At 41.3% G+C, this 26,982-nt stretch overlaps 1 long non-coding RNA gene across 2 annotated transcripts in view; it reads right to left on the minus strand.

Moving 5' to 3' along the window:
* Positions 1–1,120: 1,120 nt before the first annotated feature.
* Positions 1,121–26,982, minus strand: part of LOC119566667 — a 31,033-nt gene continuing 5,171 nt past the window's right edge. The window contains exons 3-7 of one of the 2 annotated variants that reach the window (XR_006290992.1): positions 13,513–13,619; positions 11,740–11,843; positions 11,588–11,621; positions 2,737–2,942; positions 1,121–2,348 (exon numbers count right to left, since the gene is read on the minus strand). This is a non-coding gene — a long non-coding RNA (uncharacterized LOC119566667). The remainder of the gene's footprint in view (positions 2,349–2,736; positions 2,943–11,587; positions 11,622–11,739; positions 11,844–13,512; positions 13,620–26,982) is intronic. The other variant, XR_006290993.1, reaches the window with a different exon arrangement.

The following is a 26,982-nucleotide window of genomic DNA, read 5'->3' on the forward strand; positions in this document are numbered from 1 at the left end:
CATTCCTAATGTATGGGTTACCTAAAACCCAAAGGTTGATGAGTTAAAATCCAGTTGGACAAAAATTAAGTAATCTGCAATGTAGAAATGAATAAAAGATCAAAGTTAATGTGGGCCTAAATTGGAGAAACACCAGACCAGAAACTGAAGGATGGAATTGAAGATCAGACAAAGAGATCAGGGGAGACAACAACCATCAAGAAGTATAGGAGGACTTCCAGATGCCTTGGAATATGGTAACTTGGGCCGTTTACCAATTCTGTCTTGTCTGTTATTATTTGTGTGGCCTAAATGTATGTCCAGACATTATAGCTGACAAATAATACTGTCTGAAATTGTACAAATAAAGGCAAAATTGATAAAGCCTAAATTGGCTGGATTTGTGACTCAGTTTCCCAACTTTTACCCCAACACACTGTACAAAAAACAGCCCCCTGATCTGCTACACAACTTCCTAAGTGAACTCATGTCCAGAGCCCTTGCACATCTGTTTTTCTTTGTATAAGAGAGAAATTCTTCCCATAACACATGACATTCTTTATTGTCATTACACAGAAACAAGATGCTCATGTGAAGCAACTTCTGCCAATTCAGTGCATCAATCTTTTAAAACATCTAAGCACTTAGGCAATGTTTGTTATTTTATAGAAAAATGAATGCCAAAATGTAATGATAAAAAATACATGTAAATAACACACCGCTTATACTGTGGGCCAGGTTCTGATGTCCTTAGTCACATTTAGTAACAATGTACTCCCTAACTAGTGCCATTGAAACCAATGAGAAAACCTGGATTAGTGCTGGAGGTGACCCACCTTGATTATCATGCGCATTATAAAGAGGGGTTTCAAAGGGGGATGGGCTGTTGCCAGCAGGAGAGTGAGTTTGTATGTGTGTTGGGGGGGGGGGGGGGGAAGGGTGAGAAAACCTGGATTTGTGCTGGAAATGGCTCTACTTGATGATCACTTTAGATAAGCTGTTGCCAGCGGGGGAGTGGGGTGGGAGGAAGTTTTGTTTCATGGTCTCTGTGTGTATATAATGTCTTCTGCAGTTTCCACGATATGCTATGCATCCGATGAAGTGAGCTGTAGCTCACGAAAGCTCATGCTCAAATAAACTGGTTAGTCTCTAAGGTGCCACAAGTACTCCTTTTCTTCTTATGGGGTAAGGTACTAATCAAGGAGAGCAAGGGTGTTACAATTTAAAGGTTCAGCCGCCCACTGAACAGCTTGAGTCCTGGCCCCGTACCCACGGGCAGCCTCCCCCCTTACCCTCAGTCTCCACTTGCGGAAAGCAGTAGCCCCTCTCTGCAGTGCCCAGCTGTTGCTCCTGCCTCTCCCTGAGGGGCACAGCTCGCAGTAGAGCTCGCCCAGCCTCCAAGGTCACTTGATTGGCTCATCTCTGCCAGCTGCCGTGTAGGGAGAGGGCCTGGAGACATCATGTGACCGAGCGAGGCCGGCTGTTAGTCAACAGGAAACTCACACGTGGGTGTGGAAAAGCCCCGCCCTGAGCCCCTGGAGGCTGGGTGATTTCTGGCTATGGCTTCGAAGGCCTCCCTGGCTGGGGTCTCCTGCACATTAGCCACCCCATGCCCTGGTTAAATTCCCCCGGGTCTCTGTGCGAGACTCGAACAAACCCTGGGGCAGGTACCTGGCCCCATGGGCCAGTTGTGACCCCACAGCAGGTCCAGCCCTGCAAGCCTCGGGCAGGTGCAGAATTTGCCCTCAACGTGTGGCCCTGTTGGCCTGGCTCAGCGCTTAATATATGCCAGGGCTGAGCCCGGGCACCTCTAGGCGTGGTAGTTCATAGCTCCAGCACCTCTGGGCTTGCTGCATCAGTTATGAGTGTAATATAATTGCTTGAGCCCTGGCACCTAATTGCTTGAGCCCTGGGGTCTCTTTCATTATAAATTAAGCACTGGCCTGCTTGGAGGGTTGTGTGGGTCAGGCATGAAGGGAAAAGTAAGTTGGGGTTAAGTGGGGAAAGAGTAGATTGACAACCTCCGCATGCACTGACCAGTGTGAAGGGTGGTGTTATATGTTGCTGGCATAAACAAATAGCAAGTTATTGCTCCTTACCCCAAGCAAAGGGGAAGAAGGGAGGAAATTGTATGTCTCTGGGCACAATGTCTTTTGGCGTAGTGTAATTTATATCCCACCCCTTGCTCCAGGCTGTGTCTAAAAAGCCCAGTCGAGGCTTAACTGAGCTTAAATGTAGAGATCTGTGGTTTTGGAACAGAAAAACTCTTCAGTTGTCTCTTCACTGATAGTCACGTAGCCCATGTAGCCATAGAACTGGTACAATTACAAGGTGATTTCCTTAGTTTCTTTTCTTGGCCAGAGAGGGCCCTGGAGAGACAGAGAGAGAAAGAGACAGTACAAAGAAAGATATTTTCTATTACAGTTTATCTAAAACAAAATACTGTAAAACATACCAAAAGTATGTTTTAAAATCCAAACATTTTATGTTTATCTCCCAGTCAGCTGTCCATCATATTTAGATTCAGGTGGACCAGGGAAGAAATTAAAAGCCAAAGCAAAGGGTCCCTCACTGAAAATACCTTGCCACCAGCTCTCTCACATTTACATCAGGAAAATATTGCTGGCTGAAGTAGCTCAGATGACCTCAGCTGTTGTAATTACCCATTACTACACACAAACACACACAGAGGCAATCTCTCAAACAGCGGAACCCTAAGCTCCAACTCAGTTAAGTCATGTTTCACTGAATTCTTACATTGGCGCAGGTGACCTCAATAACACATCCCAGGCTTGCTGAAAGGTTCGTAAATCTTGGTGCTTCTGGCTTGAGTTTTAGGTGTGGATTGCAACCCTAACAGTAGTATTTGGTGATCTTGCACATGGCACGTCTTTGTCCAACCAACTCCTACTGAGCATTTGCTTACACCATGGGTGGCAGGAGCAGCAAAAGAACAGAACCACCTTCATAAGAAACAGAAATAGCAATAAAATCAATAATGCACCCCTTTTTTGTATATTCAATCCTTAGTTCATGCACCTATCTACCCTTACTGGTGGGAACTACACATGCACATAGAGGGGGGTAAGTACCCTACCTCTTCAGATGCAAGAAAATGGTTATACCCATTCTTTTGCTTCAGCATGTACATTATTATATCATGTGGATCTCCAGATACAGTTCTCCTTCTCCTGCAAAGGAGCACAAACTTACACTGGAAAACAATTTGCATCAGATCTTTGTATTTGGGTACTTTGGAGATTTGCTTAGATGTATTGGAATGCCAGTTTTGTGCAGTGAAATGTGTATATGGTTTTTGTTTAATTTCCAAATTCTCTTTGTAGAAACAGAACACAATATGTTTTCCTTTTCACCAACCGGTTTGATTATAGTGTACAAATTATAGGTTCACTCTGTTTCGAGACCTGGAAAGGACCAAAATTATAGCCAAGACAGCATTCTTCCCTTTTCCCCCAGCCCAACAAATGCACCTTCATTTCTATTTGGAATCAGGAGACCTGGGTTCTACAGCTAGCTCTGTCGCTGACCTGTGATGTGACCTTAGTTTCTGTGTGCATCAGTTTCTCTACCTGTAAAATGGGGAGAAGAGTTTTCTATAGTAAAATGCTTTGAAAGTTATAGATGAAAAGTTCTATATGGAAGCTAAATGTTAGCATTAGTAGTAGTACTCTGCATATTCAGGACTTCATGGATCTTGGAGGGACAGGCCTGGGGTGGGTAAGCTTGAGGCAGGAGATAAGATACTCTCTGGTGCATGCTCCTTTAAGATCATGTGGATTTCCAAGAAATCTGAGCAGGTGATAATATTGCTAAAATAGCATTTCCACTCACATATAATCTCCTCAGTAGCTTCCACTGTGCATTCATGCATAGGGGGAAATGTTATAAGATCTGTGTTGTTTAGCTCCCTGTTTGGTGTTTCTGATATTTAGTTAAATGGGAATTCTGGCCATAGTTTTACAAATGTCAATGTTATTTTTTTTTAATGAAATACTGCCACTATATTGGTTTTTATTGGTACATCTCTTCTCTGTATCTCCCTTCCTCATACAGTGGTATTCCTACTGGCTAATGGACAGGCCGGCATCAAAATAGTATCGTAGCCTGTTCTCATATTATTCCCAGGAGTGACTGGACCAGGAAGACAAAATGAAAGTGGCCAGGAACTAGTCTATTTTGAAGAGAAGGATATCACATGGGCAGGGATGGAATGAGTCTGATTCAAATTAAAAACATTCTCTCCTCTTTACATTATAGTCCAGACTCCATCAGTGTTCATATTACATATCTGAATTTTCAGGGTTTTGCAGGGTTTTACAATTTGCTATGAGTTGAAACTTGGATTATTATATGGTCTTTTCAGCATAAGTCATAAAAATCAGAGCAAAAGTTGCTTTCTTCACATCAGTGTTAGCTAACAAGCACTATGAACATAACTTTGAGTTTCCTGACTTTGTTGGTTCTTGTCACAACTCTAATGTTATTTCAAAGCAGTTTGACATGGTGCAAAATCTTCCTGTCCACTTCTCCTTTATAATCATTTTCTGAAAGATCTTATAAAAGTAAAGAATTGTTCATGAAAGCTTTCCGCCTAACAAAGAAATTCTGAATGCTACATAATTATTTGGAAGCTAAAATTGATTGAACTACCAGGTATTTAGATTTTCCAAACAAAGAGTGGAGTGCAGCACTAGGAGTTCCTGGCTCCAAGCCCCACTCCTCTAACTGCTCTACTGTTGCCTGACTCAGGCACAGCACTAAAAATGTGAGATCATTGTTTTTATGACACTGTAAAAGCAACCCACTGTCTCAACAGTGCTCTAAGAATTTAGCAGCAGTGCGTGCTCCTGTGAAAGCAAACTAGCATGGTAAAAATATAAGCCTATGTACTTAGGTAGGTCCTTACTCTAGCATCATTCACGTCAATGGATTTACATCAGCTGAAGATTTGTACCATATATTTTATTTAAAAAAAAGAAAAATACACTGTTTTTCTTAGGATCTGTCACCGTCAGCTCTTGTGACCTTTGCCCAGGAAAGTTACAATGGATTCTTTTAGGTCTTACTTGATGGACATACCATATGAGAAGTAGTGGAAAGTGATGCATAATAATGAATGACAGACATATATGAGATGGGGCAACACAATTGCCTAATGTTATCTGCCCCGAAACCCTTCATTATTGTAGTTTAAAAGCTGAGTTGTATGATCACAATTGTTATTCCCCCACTAGCTAATTGTTCACTCAAGCAGCAAAGCTTTCTACATTCCCCCAGTGATAAGAGGTTTGTAAAGGCTCATTTCTTGAACATTCAGGTAAACTTTTGACCTCATCATATCAGTTAAAGCTCTGTAATGTGTAGGCAATGCTTGTTTGGTGTATCTTAAGATGGGTTCTGTTTGAATCAAGTTTCTCATGGTATTTGAATGGAAAACCAAAAATGATCTGCAGTGCTGAAGAAAAGGAAATGATCACTGATTTAAAAGCTCCTGTTTAATGTGGCACCGCTCCAGATAGATCCATTTAGCAGCTGTTTAAAGGAAAATGAGCCTGAACCTTTGTTCAGGTGAATGCTGAACTGTAGATGCTGTGAAGCTGCAGGAGTATGATCACTTTACACTTCAGGTATAAGTATTTTTCCCTCCAGGAGATTTAGGAAAATGTACCTCCCCTACTCAATTTCATTTTACCAAAGCATTCCCTTTCAAAACCATCCTATGCAATGTCTCCGTTCTCCTAATGGGGCTGTTGCGGCATGTAAAATGAGGACAAGAGTGTCCATGGGGAGGACAGAACTATTTGAGGAGGGAGGAGGGAGGACTGAGGCAGTAAGCTGCACAATTGTAGCTGTATCATGAAATAATTACAAGATGCACAAGGGAATATCTGTCAAATGACCATCACTCAAAAGAATGATCTGAGTAACAGGTCCCTCCAGGCTCACGGACATGATACAGTTCTGTGGTGACCTAGAATCCTACTTTCGACGTCTCCGACTCAAAGAATATTTCCAACACACCTCTGAACAACATACTAACCCACAGAATCCTTTCTACCAACACTACAAAAAGAAGGATTCTGGGTGGACTCCTCCTGAAGGTCGAAACAACAGACTGGACTTCTACATAGAGTGCTTCTGCCGATGTGCATGGGCTGAAATTGTGGAAAAGCAGCATCACTTGCCCCATAACCTCAGCCGTGCTGAGCACAATGCCATCAACAGCACCAGGAACAACTCTGACATCATAATCAAAAAGGCTGACAAAGGAGGTGCTGTCGTCATCATGAATAAGTTTGAATATGAACAAGAGGCTGCTAGGCAGCTCTCTAACTCCACATTCTACAGGCCCTTATCCTCTGATCCCACTGAGGATTACCAACAGAGACTACGCCTTCTGCTCAAGAAACTCCCTGAAAAAGCACAGGAACAGATCTGTGCAGACACATGCCTAGAACCCCAACCAGGGGTATTCTATTTGCTACCCAATATCCATAAACCTGGAAATCCTGAATGCCCCATCATCTCAGGCATTGGCACCCTAACAGCAGGATTGTCTGGCTGTGTGGACTCTCTCCTCAGGTCCTACACTACCAGCACTCCTAGCTATCTTCCAGACACCACTGACTTCCTGAGGAAACGACAATCCATCGGTGATCTTCCAGAAAACACCATCCTGGCCACTATGGATGTAGAAGCCCTCTACACCAACATTCCACACAAAGATGGACTACAAGTTATCAGGAACAGTATCCCCGATAATGTCACAGCAAACCTGGTGACTGAACTTTGTGACTTTGTCCTCACCCACAACTGTTTCACATTTGGGGACAATACATACCTTCAAGTCAGCGGCACTGCTATGGGTACCTGCATGGCCCCACAGTATGCCAACATTTTTATGGCTGACTTAGAATAACGCTTCCTTTGCTCTCGTCCCCTAACGCCCCTACTCTACTTGCATTACACTGATGACATCTTCATCATCTGGACCCAAGGGAAGGAGGCCCTTGAGGAATTCCACCTTGATTTCAACAATTTCCATCCCACTATCAACCTCAGCCTGGACCAGTCCACACAAGAGATCCACTTCCTGGACACTACTGTGCTAATAAGCGATGGTCACATAAACACCATCCTATACCGGAAACCTACTGACCGCTATACTTACGTACATGCCTCCAGCTTCCATCCAGGACACACCATTGTCTACAGCCAAGCTCTACGATACAACCGCATTTGCTCCAATCCCTCTGACAGAGACAAACACCTACAAGATCTCTATCAAGCATTCTTAAAACTACAATACCCACCTGCTGAAGTGAAGAAACAGATTGACAGAGCCAGAAGAGTACCCAGAAGTCATCTACTACAGGACAGGCCCAAAAAAGAAAACAACAGAACGCCACTAGCTGTCACCTTCAGCCCCCAACTAAAACATCTCCAGCGCATCATCAAAGATCTGCAACCTATCCTGAAAAATGATCCCTCACTCTCACAGATCTTGGGAGACAGACCAGTCCTCGCTTACAGAAAGCCCCCCAACCTGAAGCAAATACTCTCCAGCAACCACATACCACACAACAAAAACATTAACCCAGGAACCTATCCTTGCAACAAAGCCCGATGACAACTCTGTCCACATATTTATTCAAGTAACACCATCATAGGACCTGATCACATTAGCCACGCCATCAGGGGCTCATTCACCTGCACATCTACCAATGTGATATATGCCATCATGTGCCAGCAATGCCCCTCTGCCATGTACGTTGGCCAAACCAGACAGTCTCTACGCAAAAGAATAAATGGACACAAATCTGACATCAGGAATCATAACATTCAAAAACCGGTAGGAGAACACTTCAACCTCTCTGGCCACTCAGTAAAAGACTTAAGGGTGGCAATTCTGGACCAGAAAAGCTTCAAAAACAGACTCCAAGGAGAAACTGCTGAGCTTGAATTAATATGCAAACTAGATACCATTAACTTGGGTTTGAATAGAGACTGGGAGTGGCTGGGTCATTACACATATTGAATCTATTTCCCCATGTTAAGTATCCTCACACCTTCTTGTCAACTGTCTAAATGGGCCATCTTGATTATCACTACAAAAGTTTTTTTTCTCCTACTGATAATAGTTCATCTTAATTAATTAGCCTCTTACAGTTTGTATGGCAAATTCCACCTTCTCTGTTTGTGTATATATATATCTTCTTACTATGTTCCATTCAGTGCATCCGATGAAGTGGGCTGTAGCCCACAAAAGCTTATGCTCTAATAAATTTGTTAGTCTCTAAGATGCTACAAGTAGTCCTGTTTTTTTTTTTGCGAGTACTACAGATGTGAGGGAACTGGATGGCTTAGGTGGTTGACAATGGGGTGAAAGAGACTGTGCTGCAGAGGGTTACCAGTTGGCATGTACACCTGTCTTTCTCTCTATACGTCTGGTGGACAGTAGAGTGCCTCAAAGCATGGTGCTTGGAGGAGATTCTGTAGCTATCTTTTCCTATGTTTTCTGTCCCTTTCGCACACTCTTTTACAGAAAAAGCTCAGCAGGCTTTGCTGGTGGGAATTGTCTTTTGATTTTCTCTCCCTTCCAGATGGTTCACTATCCTCTGCACCTATTCTGGTTCTGTGGAATTGTGTTGGTTTTCCAGTTCAAACTTTCATTCTTGTTTAGGATCTTCCTTATTCATTAGTACTGTAGCTGAAGCTCTGGAATGCTTCTAACTGAATGCAAAGCCCCTTCATGTTAGACATTCTATATACACATAGTAAGGCAGTTCTTGCCCTGAAGAGTTTGTGGTGCTAATCTAATAGAAAAACTAGTGCTGAATAAAAAATAATATGATAAGTAGGGTATAAATGAGAGAGATAGAGTGTAGTTTCAATTATTATTGTTTATTAGCATGTTTAGCATCTAGACCAGAAAGGACAAGACAAATAGACACCATGAGCCAGATCCTAACAAGTGCAAATCAGTGTAGCTGAATTGATTTCAGGGAAGCTATAGCCATTTACACCAGATGAGGATTTGACTTTATTTCATGAGAGATTTGAAATGCATCTTACACTAAAGTTTCTTCTGGTTAGTGTATGAATACTGGGGGCTGAATTCACCTGTAGTTCCAACGTAATTGTTCATCTGAAAGCCAAAACTGTCTGAAGATTTTATTCCCCTCAGTCTATTTTGTTATTTGTGCTAAACAATTGGAAAGTCACAAAGTGTTTCATTTCCTTTCTGTTGTTTCCTATAGGCCTGTTAGATTTCTACTATGTACTAAAAAAGCCAAAGACAGTTCCGGTGAGAGTTTTCAGGTCTATTTAGAGCAAATGACTTATATACTGGTTTGCAAGTTGGCTGAGGTGATAGAAATTTTCAAGATAATATGACATGAAAAATTAACTTACATTAGTTCTCATAGCATAGATTTTAAAAAGTGATACAAACAAAGTCAAACCATCACAATCAATGATAAACATGTAGGTCTGAATATCTTTCACAATTACAAGAAGCCCCATAAAAATAATTGGAATTAGGCATATTGCAATTCTGGGGCGGGCCTAGTACCCTGTGGTGAGTGCTGCATACTGCCATATGAGAGAGACCTTTGTTCAGTTCTTGGATCTGGTTTACTGGTCCTTAAACTGTTGGGGATGTGAACTTGCCATAAAGGTAACTTGTTCAGCCTTTGCAGAAGAAATGCATGGTGCTACATGCAATGAACAACCTTTCTGGGCAAAATATGAGTGATTTACATTAACGTGGATATCCCTTCCAACCAGCCCTCTTCACTTCCCTGCAGGATCAGATAGGATGAGGAAATGGACTGTGAGGAAGCAAAGCCTTGTTCAAACACAAATATATTCAGAAGTTAGCAAATGTGGCATCATGTGTAAAAGGTGTGAAAGATAAATAAAATTAAGCATGAGTTATTTTAAAGTTCTCCTCAGCATAACAATTGCAACTTCAGTTCTGTGTACTTCATAACCTGCCCTTGGAATAGCAGAGATGACTGAATAGGCACATGGTGGCACCATGTTGTTTATCACAATGATCTGCACAGAGCTCTGGTGCAGGAGAGAGTCTTGCCCTGGGAACTGTAAATTCTGACTTTTTGTTTGTGGAATTGGTGATCATTTTTATACACTTAGATATAAAGAGAAACAACTCCTTAAAATCATGGACCTTTGAACTTGATTTCATTTTAATACAAAAGAAGGGGAGGTTTGAGTCAATAGTAGGTATAGTCTTCATGTCTTAAACTCTGTTATTTGGGCGATAAATTTTGCCCTCTTGCAGGGTGTGTGGAATGTGGTTTGGAAGAATGCCTCTTCTCATCTGAACTCTGGACTCAGGCATTCAAATGTCTACATAAATGCCAATCTACAATAAATTTCAGACAGAATGCAATTACGTCTGAGCCTCTTTCTTCCTGGGAATGTGCTTGTGTTAAATATTTATGGAATTTGATCTCTCAATGAATCACAGATGTTAGAGATTTACCCTTTGCCTTAGATTCAGTGCTGGATGGGAACTAACAGGTTTGAATAACTCTCAAAAGCTGTTTTTATGTATGATGAGGACTATGGAATAAATGGCAAAGAAGAATATAAATCCCTTATGCATTTCAAATACTTACTGCAATGTGCTTCATTATGAGCAAGCAAAAAATTAATGGAAAGCACCAACAGCCCCTTCTAGGGAGTCCTGGCAAGAAGAATTTCCTTCCATGTTTTTGTAAGCTGACCTGGCTCTCATATAATGAAACCACAGCAGGTTTCTTTCCATTTGGGGATTCATTTGGGAAAATTTGGAATTGATTTGATTTGAAACAAATACAGATGGGACTGTTGCCTCTCTGTCTTCAGAGATACACAAAGAAATGATTGTGGTGATCAGTAACATGTAAAAGAATGCAACTGGAAAAGTTTCTTTTATATTTTTAATGTATTATGGATTTTAAAATGTATTATGGATTTAAGCTTGCAAGTATCCACCAGCTTTCAGACATATTTTCAATCATGTTAAACAGCACAGTTCCTAAATAATTCACCTCTTGTTTTACTCACCAGGATCCTACTACAGAAAGGGCATGTCTTGACTAGGAAAATTGGTCGTGTTTAAAAATGTGCTGGTCAACTCATTTTAATTAACATGTTTTCACTACTAGTGAAGAGAACAGCAGTTCTCTTTAACACTTTTAACACATGTTAGCTGGTCATAGTTACCTTAGACTCCCACATTTTTAAGTTGCTGAACCCTGTCTACCAGAAAAGGGGGAGCCACGGCCATGGCCTCATCACTTTTAAAAATGGGTCATGCGGGGGTGGGGGTCACAGTTCAGGTGCTGGTGGCTCCCTCCACTTTTAGGAAGCCTCTGCCACTCCTGCCTGTCTACCCTAGTGTTTAAAAACATATTAATTTAAATGAGTTAGCTAACATGTTTTTAAAGATGACCTATTTTAGACAGGGCCCAACCAAACAACCGCTGTCCTAGTAACCACGCAAACAGTGTATGTTTTAATACAACTAAAAGTAAATGTATTCATCTAGGAATAAAAGAGCATAGGCCATACTTACAGAATGAGGGACTCTATCCTGGGAAGCAGAGACTCTGAAAAAGATTTGGGGAATCATGAGCTCCCAATGCGACACTGTGGCAAAAAGAGCTAATGCAATCCTGGGATGAATAAATAGGGGAACCTTGAGTAGGAGTAGAGAAGTTACTTTACCTCTATATTTGGCACTGATGTGACTGCCCCTGGAATACAATGTCCATTCTGGTGCCCACAATTCAAGAAGGATGTTGATAAATTGGAGAGTGTTCAGAGAAGAGCTAGAAGAATGATTAAAGGATTAGAAAACATGCCTTATAGTGATAGACTCAAAGAGATCAATCAATTTAACTTAACAAAGAGAAGGTTAAGGGGTGACTTGATTACAATCTATAAATATCTACATGGGGAACAAATATTTAATAATGGGTTCTTCAATCTATCAAAGAGAGGTATAACACAATCCAATGGCTGGAAGTTGAAGTTAGACAAATTCAAACTAGAAATAAGGTGTAAAAATTTTGACAGTGAAGGTAATTAACCACTGGAACAATTTACCAAGTGTTGTAGTAAATTCTCCATCAAGCATCAGTCATCAAACATCAATCAAGATTGGATGTTTTTCTAAAAAATGTGCTCTAGGGATAAATTTGGAGAAATACTATGGCCTGTGTTATACAGAAGATCAGGCTAGATAATCACAATGGTCCCTTCTGCCTTGGAATCTATGAATCTATGTGATGCAGTTGCAAAAAAGGGTAATATGATTCTGGGAGGGGGTGTATTAACAATGCTGTCATACGTAAGACACGGGAGGTAATTGTCCCACTCTATTTGGCCTCAATAAGACCTCAGCTGGAGAACTGTGTCCAGTTCTGGGCACCACACTTTCAGAAAGATGTGGACAAATTACAGAGAATCCAGAGGACAGCAACAAAAATGATAAAAGTTTTAGAAAACCTGACTTATGAGGAAAGGTTTTAAAAAACTGGGCATGGTTAGTCTTGAGAAAAGGAGATTGAGGAAGGACCTGATAACAGTCTTCAAATATAGTAAGGGCTGTTATAAAGAGGGTGGTGATCAATTGTTTTCCATGTCCACTGAAGTTAGGATAAGAAGTAATGGGCTTAATCTGCAGAAAAGAGATTTTGGGTATATATTAGGAAAAAAATTCTAATTATAAGGGTAGTTAAGTTGTGGAATAGGCTTCCAAGGGAGGTTGTGGAATCCCCATCATTGGAGGTTTTTAAAAATCAGGTTGGACAAACACCTGTCAGGGATGGTCTAGGTTTGCTTGGTCCTGCCACAGTGCAGGGGGCTGGACGAGATGACCTTTCAAGGTCCCTTCTGGCCCTACACTTCTTTCATGGTACCTAAGAATTATTTATAAAAGTAAAATATTTGACAAATATCAGTCACAAATGAGACCATAAATCCCACACTGTGACCTACAAAATGTCTCAGTTTCTGCATTTTGGATATGGCTAGTTAGTAGTTTGAAATTAGAAGTAGTCACTAAGCCGTGATTTTAAGAGTAATATTATTGCTAAAAATTCTTGGCTACACATCTCTTTGGTCTTTTATAGCTCTCAATCCTTGCCCACCTCTTTCTAACAAGACTGTGTAAGAATGGATTCATATATCTGGCAAATACATCCTCAATGGATATTTTAAAATACATCAGGCCACACTTTCCTCTGTTTCCCCATTAAAGTCAATGGGATTATTTTGGCATTGAGAGGATAATTTGACCCATCCTGATCATGTTAGGTTGGACTGGCAGTTTTCTGTCCTTCTCAGTTGCATTATTTGGATGGCATCTGAACACCATAAATGTGCAGCACAATCCCTCTACCTTAACAGCAGGGGATATGAGGACATGCAGAATGTATTGATACATGAAAATTACTTTGTTTTTCTGCTCTTAGATTCCATTGTATGCATTCTTACCTGTCTGCCTTTTGGTATTCAGTAATTGGCCCCAGCCAAACTACTTTGAAAGGTGAACTTTAATAACATACCACTGCGTATATCTCCCACAATCATCAGAAGCTCACCTGAAGGCAGAATGTGATGCAGTAAGACTACAAATCCAGAATTAATCCACCATCAAACCATCAGCATTGAGTAAGTTTCTAGGTTTCTTACGATTTATATTAACAACTGCCAACAATCTGCCCTCCCTCTATCTCTGCTACACTGACTCTCTTGCCCACCCTTTCACTCTCCTCTATTCTCGCTATGCCTTCCTCCATTACTTTCCCTGTTTGAGATTCATGCCAAAGCACTGTCAGAGGTCTACAAAGGGACTTGTTAATCCTACGCAGGGGAGTGATGTCCACAAGTTCCATGAAGATAGCTGTCTTGATTCTGAACTATCCCTAACTTAATAGAAGGCTGATCTGAACTCTACCATGCTGTTGCTGTCCCTACCACCAGAGTACTGCAGCACAGGATAGCCAGAAAGCAAGATCTGCCTTTTTTGGTTTAATTTGATTTAATACACCTTCAATCAAAAAGAAAAGATATAAAAGTGCCTCACACATCACAAATCCACAGTAGTATCCACTTCTCTCTACATGAGAGCATTTTCTCGCTGCTCGCTCAAGTTCAGAAATATTAAACTGTGTATAGTAATACTTTTGTTTGTTTTTCTTCAAATGAAAATAATTACACAAAAACTGATAATTTTAGGGAACCAGAAAACCCCCCTTTAATTTTGCCAGCAATAATTGCAAATGGAAAATGGGTCCCATGATAGTCTTATGTAATTAATGCAGGTTACATGTCCTATTTGCTTTTCAGATTCATAGGGGGTTTACTGATGCTTCAAATGCTCTGCATACAAAATGTTAAATGAATGGATTTGGCAAAAGAAAGAAATTTTAACTGCATTTTAATTTTGATTCTTGACACAAGATCTCACTCTCACAGCTTTGGGTGTCAGAGGCAAAGGTTAACATTTTCACAACCATCAATACAACATAGGACCTTAAATCCCATTTTCCAAAGTGATTTAGACACTTTGGCCAAGTCCCTCAAAGGGATTTAGGTGCCCTACTGAGTGAAGTGCCTAAATCCCTTTGAGATCTGGGCCTTGGGCCCAGATTTTTAAAGGTATTTAGACATCTAACTCTGATTGTTTTCAATGGGAGTTAGGCGCCTTAATACCTTTAAAATTCTAGGCCTCACAAACCTACATCTCACTGAAGGACAATGAGATTTAGGTTCCTGTGTGCCTAAGGCTCTTTTGAAAATGAACTTAGGTTCCCAAGTCACTGAAGTGCTCTTGAAAATTTTACCCCAAAACCGTATAAGTAACACAGAGCCCCATTCTCCCCACCTGCTTGTTTTATATAAACTATGAGGGATCAGTTCATATGAAATTATAATGTATCATGTATGAGTTGAACAGTTTTACAGTGAGACAGTTTTCTTCTACCTTTCCACAGATGGGTAAGCTATTACTTGTTGGAGGAGGTATCAATACCTTTATATGTCTATGGTAAACCACATAGACAGACTAATTTTAATAATCAGAGTTAGATTATTCTCAAACAGGGACTAAGCCATTATGAGAGGCACCAATTATGGAGCAAGACCCTGGAGGTTGGGGGAAGATACCTGGTCAGTGTCATAGTGACTGCTGGCCAATGGCAGCCCTCCTTTGTTAAAAGGTCTGCTATTGACAAACCCCAGCACTCTTGACATGGCATGATAGGCAGTGCTGTGTGGCCTCTTCCTACTTCACCCTCTATGCTCCTCTGGACATAGTTTGTTTAAATAAAAGCTTTGATAAAGCTGAAGTCATTTGGCCCAAAGTCTGGTCTTCATTCTCACTGGCCCATTGCCATTTGCAGACAGACATCAGGATTATGGGAATTAGCGGTCATAGCTGCTCTCCGTTGCAGAGATGTTTATAAAAAAAACATAATGCTTGAGCCATAGACCTTAAGCCATGACTGAGTTCATCTGGGAACTGCAACAGATACTGAACAGTCAGTATTTCTTTAGTTTTAACAATTGGTTTTAATCATAGAGTGGCAGGAAAGCGATAGATCCAGATAGTGATACTTTTCTCTTCTTTCAGTTTATAAAATCCCCCAAATGCTCATCCCACAAGGCTTTGGTCACCCTGACATCAATTTGACACCCTTCACAGTATAATTCACATGCCATACAAGGAACTCACTCTCCAGCCCCCCAAAAATAACAAACTCCTCCCCACAGAAGTGAAATCCATAGACCCACCAAAAGCCTCCCAAAAGCCACACAGTCCACACGGAGCCATCTGTCCAAAAGTACAGAAAACAAAGATGGGGTTACAAGGTTAATGAATCTTGTCTTGGCAGATAAAAAGAGGAGTTGATCTCAACTGAAGGCCTGGTCTACATTGCCGCTTAAGTTGATGCAACTTACATCGCCCCGGGGTGTGAAAAAGACACCCGCCCGAGAAAGGCAAGTTATAGCGACCTAAGTGCTGTCCGCACCGGCACTATGTTGATGGGAGATGCTCTCCCGCTGAGACAGTTTTTGCCTCTCATGGAGGTGGAGTAATTATGCCAAGGGGAAAGTGCTCTCCCAGATGCGCCATAGTGGCACAGCTGCATCAGTGCAGCTGTGCTGATGTAGTGCTGTAGTCTAGACTTGCTCTGAAGCATTAAGGCATATGAAGATCTCTAAAGCAGCCTGGTTCCAAACCACTTTAAGGCTTGATAGATCACAATCAACACCTTGGATATCATGGGCAGCCAGGGCACTAGAGTTATGTGCTCTTGGCATAAGCAATCACTTAATTGTCAGAGACAAACTGTATTATGATGGAGTTAAAGCTGTGAGTACATATCTCTAATTTAGGGTAACATGCATTACAGGAATGTTGTATTATCCAAAAACAAAGCATCATAAAGCCAGGGAATTCCGAGTTAAGATTAAATTTAAAAGAAATCCAAACATGGAGCAGCCAAACAACCTTAATTCTGCCCTAGAGCAATCCAATACCGTGAACATACAATTATCAGTAATGAATAATAGTGTTTGTAGTCCCAGATTATATGAAACAGATATTTAAAGACACATTTGATTTTTTTCATTTTTCCCCCTCGTGTCATTACAGGGCAGAGTTAAGGCTGCTTGTTTGCTCCAGAAACCTCTGCAGGACTTTGGAGGGCATATCCCATAGTCATTAGTTATTAAGTTTCTCTGCTTGAATCAATATTTCCCAAGCAACTTCACTGGGAGATTATTTTTTCTTCAGAAGGGAATGGAGTGGGTGGAATCCAGTTTATTTAATTATTCTCCATAAGCAATCCTCCACCCCACCCACTCCACCCAAAACAACTAAATAAAACATTCATCTGATATTAAACATGAAGGTTCCTCAATTATTCATTGAAAAGGTTAAGCTTTTGATTAATATGCAGAGTCTGTAATGAAGTGTACTTCCTCTGGCTATGTCTTAAAATGATGCAGACTGAGGGGTGATAACCACATCCTATCTGTAACAGTCTTTAGGTCATTTGAGGTTTGTTTGCGACTCTTCATTGTGAATATATCTTTTCAAAATGAAAGTCTTCTGGCTTCCTTGCTTTGCTTAATGTTTACAAAAGTTGCAATTGTGTGACAGTGAGGGAACTCATTCACAAACAGTGTATCTGCATTGAAACTGAGCCAATATGTTTAATAAAGTTCTTGCAGAAAATGAGTAGAGCCATGTTGGTATGCAGCCCACTCAAATTAGCTACATATAGTTCACCAAGTTTCACATTCTTTCACACCTCTTTCTCATTCTCTTTGTTTTAGATGTCATAATTTCCCTGCTGTATAGGTCTACCTGAGTACTTCGTATGTAGCCATCAATGTACATTATGATATACAGCAATATGTGGTTTGCATTCACTTGTAGTTCACTGTTAGTGGTTTCACATATTTGTTTTCTGGTATTTGGATCATTTCTGGTTTTTATGTTCCAGGATGGGTTCCAGGCCTATTCTGTGAGGACCGCCACTGGGGAAAGACATGCAAATAGATGGGTTTGTAAACTGATGGAATGACTTAGCAAACAAACAAAAACAGAAATAAAAACCAACCAAACAAAAAGGTTTTCAATAGGATCTTTGTCTTCAAGAGTTAATGTTTAGAGCAAGAAAATAAAATAATTTAACATAATCAGAAAGTAAATAGAAAAACACTCAAGTTTATAGCACAAGCCAGTCATCTGACCCTGGGTGTGGACTGTTGTGAAAATTGGGTAGGTCTTTGGGATGTTACTTTTGTACGGTCACAACATTAATAGTATTTTGGGTTAAGGGTTTGGTTGTGACTTGGATATTCTTGTTGTACATCAGCTTACAAAAGCTCTTCAACATTCATTCAACACTCATACAGAGAAAATAAAAAGTAAACACTTAAACCAGTTCAAAATGAAAAAATCAAGTAAATCAGAGTATTAACAATTTCCCTTACTTCCTTTCTCTATACTTCTATAAAAAACAACAAGAAGTCCTTGTGGCACCTTAGAGACTAACAAATTTATTTGGGCATAAGCTTTCATGGGCTATAACCCACTTCATCAGATGCATGGAGAGGAAAATACAGTAGGCTGGTATAATTACCCAGCACATGAAAACTTGGCAGTTGCCTTACTGAGTGTGTGTGTGGGGGATCAGTGCTAACAAGGCCAGTTCAGTTATTGTGGATGTGACCCATTTCCAACAGTTGACAAGAAGGGGTGAATATCAACTGAGGGGAAATTACTTTTTGTAGTGCTAACGAGGCCAATTCAATCATGGTAGATGTGGCCCATTCCCAACAGTTGACAAGAAGGTGTGAGTATCAACAGAGGGAAAATTATTTTTTGTAGTGACCCAGCCACTCCCAGTCTTTATTCAGGCCTAATTTGATGGTGTCAAGTTTGCAAAGTAATTCCAGTTCTGCAGTTTCTCGTTGAAGTCCAAACACCACCCTATACCGGAAACCTACTGACCGCTATACTTACCTACATGCCTCCAGCTTTCATCCAGAACACATCTCATGATCCATTGTCTACTGCCAAGCCCTCAGATACAACTGCATTTGCTCCAATCCCTCAGACAGAGACAAACATCTACAGGATCTCTATTAAGTGTTCTTAAAACTTCAGTACTCACCTGCTGAAGTGAAGAAACAGATTGATAGAGCCAGAAGGGTACCCAGAAGTCACCTGCTACAGGACAGGCCCAACAAAGAAAGTAACAGAACGCCACTAGCCATCACCTACAGCCCACAACTAAAACCTCTCCAGCGCATCATCAAGGATCTACAACGTATCCTGAAAAATGATCCCTCACTCTCACAGATCTTGGGAGACAGGCCAGTCCTCACTTACAGACAGCCCCCCAACCTGAAGCAAATACTCACCAGCAACCACACACCACACAACAGAACCACTAACCCAGGAATCTATCCTTGCAACAAAGCCCGTTGCCAACTGTGCCCACATATCTATTCAAGGGACACCATCATAGGACCTAACCACATCAGAGACACCATCAGGGGCTCATTCACCTGCACATCTACCAGTGTGATATATGCCATCATGTGCCAGCAATGCCCCTCTGCCATATACATTGTCCAAACCGGACAGCCTCTACGCAAAAGAATAAATGGACACAAATCAGACTTCAAGAATTGTAACATTCAAAAACCAGTATGAGAGCACTTTAATCTCCCTGGACACTCAATAACAGACTTAAAAGTGACCATTCTTCAACAAAAAAACCTTCAAAAACAGACTTCAATGAGAAACTGCAGAACTGGAATTAATTTGCAAACTTGACTCCATCAAATTAGGCCTGAATAAAGACTAGGAGTGGCTGGGTCACTACAAAAAATAACTTTCCCTCTGTTGATACTCACACCTTCTTGTTAATTGTTGTGAATGGGCCACATCCACGATAATTGAATTGGCCTCATTAGCACTGACCCCCGACTCGGTAAGGCAACTCCCATGTTTTCATGTGCTGTATATTTATACCTGCCTACTGTATTTTCCACTCCATGCATCTGATGAAGTGGGTTCTAGCCCATGAAAGCTTATGCCCAAATAAATTTGTTAGTCTCTAAGGTGCCACAAGGACGCCTCATTGTTTTTGCTGTTACAAACTAACACAGCTACTCCTCTGAAACCTATACTTCTATAGTCTTTCAGCCAGAAAATCTCCTGCTTGAGAATCTCTCAGAGGATATTAAATCTCCATGTTGGGAAAAAGAGAGGATCCATTTTATGTAGTTGCTTTTGGCTTTCAGATTTTATTATTACTGTTTAATATTTATCTTGTAACAGTGACTAGAGACCCGAAGCAAATTCAGGGGCCTACTGTGCTAGGCACAGAACAAAGACAAACAGTCCCAGCTCCTGGTGATTGAGGCTTTTGTTTGTTCTGTTTCATCTTAAAACAAAACAAGACAAATGCAGACAAAGAGGGAGAGAGAAAAGACTGGAGGAAAATGCAGCTTCTGTCTCTAATGCTTTCAGTTCATTTGCTGGATGAACACAGACCCAGCTTACAGGAAAGGCCAATTAGTCACTTTCAGAATTAGTATGGGGAAATGCTGAGCAAGGTTGCTCTTATTTTCCTGTTGCCAGGTTGTAGGAGGTAATTTTTTTTTTTTAAACACAAGCCTGGCTGCTCAGAATGGCCTTTGATTTGCCAAATGGGCCACAGCAAAGTATGGCAAGTCAAACTCCCTAATGAACAGTTCAGACAACCTCGGCTGATGCTTTTCTTGGACCCCATGCTGGGCTTTCTTTCAACAACAATTTTACATTACTTGCTTATATGATTAAAAGATACGCTGTCATCTTTCACCCAGCTGGGACAATTTAAGATTTTAACTATGGCAGAGTTCAGCACAACAGGAGGCCCTCTTGCCATCCGAAAGGCATTTCTCCTCCTTATCTCCCAAGCAGCCATTCTTATAGCCCTTCCCCTGAACACCATGCAAAGGGAGGGGGAAGCTCATCTTGAATTAACCCTTTGTTCACCAGTGACTCCTTCACCCTGTCATGGGGTCCCGCCTGTAGCTCTGAAGATGGTGAGATTCAGATCATCCCAATATCTGTGAGGAAGGGAATTCCATAGTCAAGCATCTGCTGCTGAGGAAACCCTGCCTTCTCCCTGAGAGCTTCATCATTATCAGTTTCAGAATCCTCAGCAAATTCACCTGTTAAGGTAAGTTGCAGACAGAGAAGTGAACTTTGAGATAGCCAGGGGCCCTTTCCAAAGAGGGCTGCACAGGTTAGAAATCCTTCCCTTTGCTTTCATGATGCTTCTTCCTCCTCTTCCTGCACTGCTCAACCTTGACTGGTGGCCAGTCATCATCTCTAGGACATGACTTTTGGGTCAGCCTCTCTTGATTATGGAAAAGAAATAACTGAAAGAAAACACTGAAGTGCATGATAAAGTTTTGGCTGAACAGACAATAATTTAAAAAGTAGAATTTTCTTTCAAATGATACTGTAGTACAATAGCTCACTCTGTCATCGGGAAAACTGCCTTTAGACTGAAATTGCAGCAGATCAGAAGCAGACTTGAATCATGAAGAAGGCTGTGGGATGACATAAGCTATAGTCAACTAAAATATGTGTGGCTCCTCATTTATGGACTTGTGTGACTCTAAAGTTTTTAGAATGGCTTGAAATATGTCTGCTAATGATTTCTTATATATGCATGTCTAAGAATAGATCTGAGTCCTCAGTGATGAATGTGTTGTATATACTGTGACAAAGTTCCTCCTCTGCCTTGGTGGGTCCTGCGCTTATTGGAGGATTTGCTCACCTCACAGGTTCACGGCAGCCCTCAGTTTGGCCACTTTTGTGGCTCAAATCTGCCATTCACTCAGTTAGCCTCATCACTAGCCAGCATGGGGAAAGGAAGAAAAACAATCCCTGCAGCCTCTGCTGATCCACCTAGTGGATCGGGGAACAGGCCAGAGACCTTCCCCTCTGGTGGAACCCACGGTCCAGGTCAACTCCTCCAGTATCAAGTAGGGAGTTGGGGGAATAGAGGGATGGGGGGAACCTGGGCTCACCCTCTACTCTGGGTTCCAGCCCAGGGCCCTGTGGATTGCAGCTGTCTACAATGGCTCCTGTAACAGCTGCATGACAGCTACAACTCCCTGGGTTACTTCCCCATGACCTCCTCCCAACAGCTTCTTTATTCTCACCACAGGACCTTCCTCCTGATGTCTGATAATGCTTGTATTTCTCAGTCTTCCAGTAGTACGCCTTCTCACTCTCGGCTTCTTGCACCTCTTGCTCCCAGCTCCTCGCATGCACCACAAACTGAAGTGAGCTCCTTTTTAAACCCAGGTGCCCTGATTAGCCTGCCTTAATTGATTCTAGCAGCTTCTTGATTGGCTGCAGGTGTTCTAATCAGCCTGTCTGCCTTAATTGTTTCCAGAAAGGTCCTGATTGTTCTGGAAACTTCCCTGTTACCTTACCCAGGGAAAAGGGACCTACTTAACCTGGGGCTAATATATCTGCCTTCTGTCACTCTCCTGTAGCCATCTGGCCTGACCCTGTCACAATACATACAAATAAATAGCAGGATGGTGGGACTTAAAATTCTCCTCTAGGTTGCACCAATGCAATGCCAATGAAATGGGATTTCCCTTTATATTGATATGGAAGCCAATGGACTTGCATTGGTGTAACCGAGAGCAGAATCTGGTCACCAAAATGGAGAGAAAGATAGAGATAAATATTAATGAAGAAGAATGAGGAAAGGATCTGGATGGATAATGAATCTGAAAGTCAGATAAAATTAAAGTTGATTAAATGGAAATTGCTTCACAGAGCACCTCCAATAATTGTGTGTCTCTATCTAAGGCTTTTTTATAGCCTGTCATAGAATCATAGACTATCAGGGTTGGAAGGGACCTCAGGAGGTCATCTAGTCCAACCCCCTGCTCAAAGCAGGACCAATCCCCAACTAAATCATCCCAGCCAGGGCTTTGTCAAGCCTGACCTTAAAAACCTCTAAGGAAGGAGATTCCACCACCTCCCTATGTAACGCACTCCAGTGCTTCACCACCCTCCTAGTGAAAAAGTTTTTCCTAATATCCAACCTAAACCTCCCCCACTGCAACTTGAGACCATTACTCCTTGTTCTGTCATCTGCTACCACTCAGAAAAGTCTAGATCCATCTTCTTTGAAACTCCCTTTCAGGTAGTTGAAAGCAGGTATCAAATCCCCTCTCATTCTTCTCTTCTGCAGACTAAACAATCCCAGTTCCCTCAGCCTCTCCTCATAAGTCATGTGTTCCATGACTGTCATAAACATACAGCTAAGGGTAGCATAAAATCCCTCCTTTACCTGTAAGGGGTTAAGAAGCTCAAATAACCTGGTTGGCACCTGACCAAAAGGACCAATAAGGAAAGAAGATACTTTCAAATGGGGGGTGGGTGGCATGGAGGTTTTGTTTGTGCTCTCTTTGTTTGTTCTCTCTTGGACAGAGAGGGACCAGGGCAGGAAAAAAAAACATCTCCTAAAACCCTACCTGAAATAAGCATATAAGATTACAAAAATTGTAAGTAAAGGCAAGAAAATGCATTAGATTATCTTTTGTTTTAGCTTGTGAATTTTCCCTGTGCTAAGAGGAAGGTTTATTCCTGTTTTTGTAACTTTGAAGTTGAGCCTAAAGGGGAATCCTCTGTGTTTTAAATCTTTATATTACCCTGTAAAATTACCTTCCTTCCTGATTTTACAGCGGTGCTTCTTTTACTTTTTTCTTTATTATAAAGTTCTTTTAGGAACCTGATTGATTTTAGTGCCCTAAAGAAAGGGTCTGGTCTGTACTTTTATTAAACGCAATTGGTTGGTATATTATTCTCAAGCCTCCCCAGGAAAGGGGGTGAAATGGCTTGGGGGGATATTTTGGGGAAATCGGAACTCCAAGTGGTCCTTTTCCTGAATCTTTGTCTAAATCACTTGGTGGTGGCAGCAATACCATCCAAGGACAAGGAAAGGATTTGTGCCTTGGGGAAGTTTTAACCTAAGCTGGTAAAAATAAGCTTAGGGGGGGTCTTTCAGGCGGGTCCCCACATCTGTACCCCAGAGTTCAGAGTGGGGAGGGAACCCTGACACAGTCCCATTGCCATAAAAGCTGAATGACTAATTCCTAAGGGAATATGTCAGGTGAATGCAGACTTGTTAATGCAAGTGAAAGTATCAAACAAGGGATTGTGTAATAGTACCGGGCTTGTGACTGTGGAAGTTCAAAGCAGCATCAGAACTCATCAAGGAAAAGATGGGACATCATTCTGTGTGGACCAATCCCAAAATACAGGATATTCTCCTAAATGCTAACACTGACTGTAGTAAGATATTACAAAGCCTCTGAAATCCCCACTGTGGGTGACTGCACAAGAATATTGACAGACATATTCAACAAGGAACTTGGGTTACACCACATACAGGAACTAACAAGATGTGAAAAAAGGGAACATGTTATCTATGCTGTGTGAAAGGTTTCTTAAAGTATAACTTCTCTACAAGATAGCTACAAAAAGGATAAAAATGGAAAACAATGTACTATCCAAACAGCATCTTTTTGGCTTAAAATCTGTAATGCTGGAATGTTTTTCTAAATCAATAGAGCTCAGAATGGAGCTTTAAACATTTTCTGAAAAGGAGCTGAATTAGGTGTGACCGATAATTTGGTTTTACTTAGAAAATCACGTGGTCCCTAGTTCAAAGCTGGCAATAAGCAGACCTCAAACAAAACCTCTCTGTATGGCCAAAAGTGGCAGAAAATTCCATTCAGTTGCTTTGCATTATATAAAATCTATACAAAACAAACTTTACTACCATGCACCTAACCACAACTTTATTGCAAACTTTAATACCTACGTATTTCTAGAGTTCTAGTGGAGGAGGATTCAGAGGGATCTTCAGTTGAGATAATCAGGACTAGAGTCTACTAGAGACTACAGAAAAAAGAGGGGAGGGTTGGAAATACAACAGCAGACTTCTACTTTTAAAAGAAAACAGAAAACTCAGACCACCAGGTTTGCTGTTCTCTATGTGCCTGGGAGACTTGGACTTTGTTAAAATATAAAAACATGGGAAATTTAGATGGGAGTTGGATTGCCTGGAGCTGCCAAACCAGACCCCCATTACATTGAACCACAAATGACCAAAATGCCAGTCATTTTATGACTACGCAGGGCACAACAAACCTTATGCCTCATTTCATTGTTACACAATAGTTCAAATGTTATGCGTAGTTTTCTTTGTGTTCAGACTTTATCACTCGGCCAGAAGCATGATAAAATTCCTTGGTTTCAAGCCTTCATAACTTAGCTAACGTTGTTGCTAAAACCCAGAACACAACTTGAGCAAGAGTTAAAAGCATATATAGTTTATTCACATTCCTTAAAATATTAAACAATTACTTTTATTACTAATTATTATTATTATAAACAGCCCAGGCTCATGCTCAATGATATCTCTATGGATATTTGCCTGCACAATGAGATTAGTTCTTCTTTTCTCTGAACCTCCCTTATCATACTCCATATAGGACATAAAGTTGTGGACTTCTTCAGTGTTGCTAGCACTTGCAATTTTAATTGTGAGTCTCACAATATTTGGTGTTTTTTGTAAAGCCTTAGCTCCTGGAGATATGCAATCTCAGCTTTTATTTTTTTAAAAAGGACATTTTAGCCCTCATAGTTGCAGAAGAAAGTTTGAAAACACCACCTAATTGTATGTGAAAGATTCAGAAACCAGAAGGTAAATAACAAGAACTCAAAAGGTATTATATTTTAAAAATCTCATGATTTTTAAGTCAATCTCATGACTATTTAGGGCCTAACTCATGAGTTTTGAATGCTTGGGGTTGGGAATGCTGTTTTTTGATTTACTGCTTTCTCTGAACAGATATGTCTACACTAGACTTTTGTACCATGAGTTAATTGTTAATCATTTCACTTGAAGTACTTAATATGTTTGTGAAAGCTAGTGTGGATTACCTCACTCTCTCGCTCTCGTTTTGTTTTCACTAGAGATTTAACTCATTGTGCACCATGAATTTTCTTTTTAACCTGCTCCACTTTTAGCCACAAATCCACCCCGGGCAAGCTATAGTTGTGCCGCACCACAAGGCAGCTGAGATGGCCTGAGTTGGAAGACAGACCACGAGTTATCTTGTCTCACTTTTTGCTAGATCGAGGTGTCTGAAGGGTTTGGCTAACTCAAGGTGCCTGCAGTGAAAACACCTGGCCACAACCAATCACAACAACTGATGGATTACGGTCCTCCAGTCCCTTCCCACCAGCACCCAAGCACCCAGTTCTGTATCCTATCTTGCCATCTACCTCTGCTCTGTCCCCTAACTGGAAGTTGCTTACCTTCATATGCTTCCTCTCAGAGTCCTTGGTCCCTCACTGCTTGCAGAACCTTCAGTTTTAGTCATCTCTGGTCTCCAATACAGCCATGAGATGTGTGTCTGGCTAGAAGCCCATATGTCAGTATGGAGCAACTGGGCTGGAGGCTGATACCAAAGCCTTGGACAACCTTTTGGGCTGAAGTGAGCTAAACCTATGACTTTGGGACCCAGAGAAGGAATGCCTAGTACTATGATGTTACTGCAGACCGATCCTGGGATCAATCAGACTGTACAACTGTGCAGGTGAAGCTATAAAGGGCCTCAAGGTAACCCCCTGGAGGGCCAAGAATAATAATTCAAAGTCTGATGCTGCTCCAAAAGATCTGTCTGTTTTACAGACAGCTGGACCATATGCTTAACAGTACCCCAAGCCTGGATCCCAGTTTCAGCCTGGAATAATCTATGTTGGCAGGCTGAGGGTGGATTCAGAGCTTTGATGTCTGTGAGGACTTGGAGCCCAACCACTCAGCCGTGGAGAGCTAGGCGGAGAGGACCTTTGCCCCACATCATGGGATCCCTTTGGTGAAATGCTTCCGGGACCCCAGGGTGCACAATGAGGAGCCCCACACAGAAGAATGAGAAGAGGTCACAGCATCTCACCCAGGTAATCTGGGTGCAGCCATTATTGTTATTATTATAAAGGATATTATGAAATGTGTTCCTGGGTTTTAACGTCTAATCTCAGCTCTCACTTAAGTTTTAGGTGGATGCAGCATAATTACAGAATTCCTCCTGACTGACCATGCTATTCAATATGGCAGACAAGCAGGGGAAAAAACTGTAAAAGAGTAACTTACAGCAGATGATGAACGAAGCAGTTGTTGTTAAAAAAGCCCTGCATGGGTGTTAAAAGCTTTGCAGCCATTACCCTGGCAAAATATAGTCTAACCAAATACAGCCCTCAAAGACTCTACCAAGAATATCTCAGGACTGGACAGCATGTTAATGGAACATGTGGAATTGCCCGCTCATTAGTGCTGCAGCTGG

Source organism: Chelonia mydas, chromosome 5, assembly GCF_015237465.2.
Source record: "Chelonia mydas isolate rCheMyd1 chromosome 5, rCheMyd1.pri.v2, whole genome shotgun sequence".
Classification (NCBI taxonomy): domain Eukaryota; kingdom Metazoa; phylum Chordata; order Testudines; family Cheloniidae; genus Chelonia; species Chelonia mydas.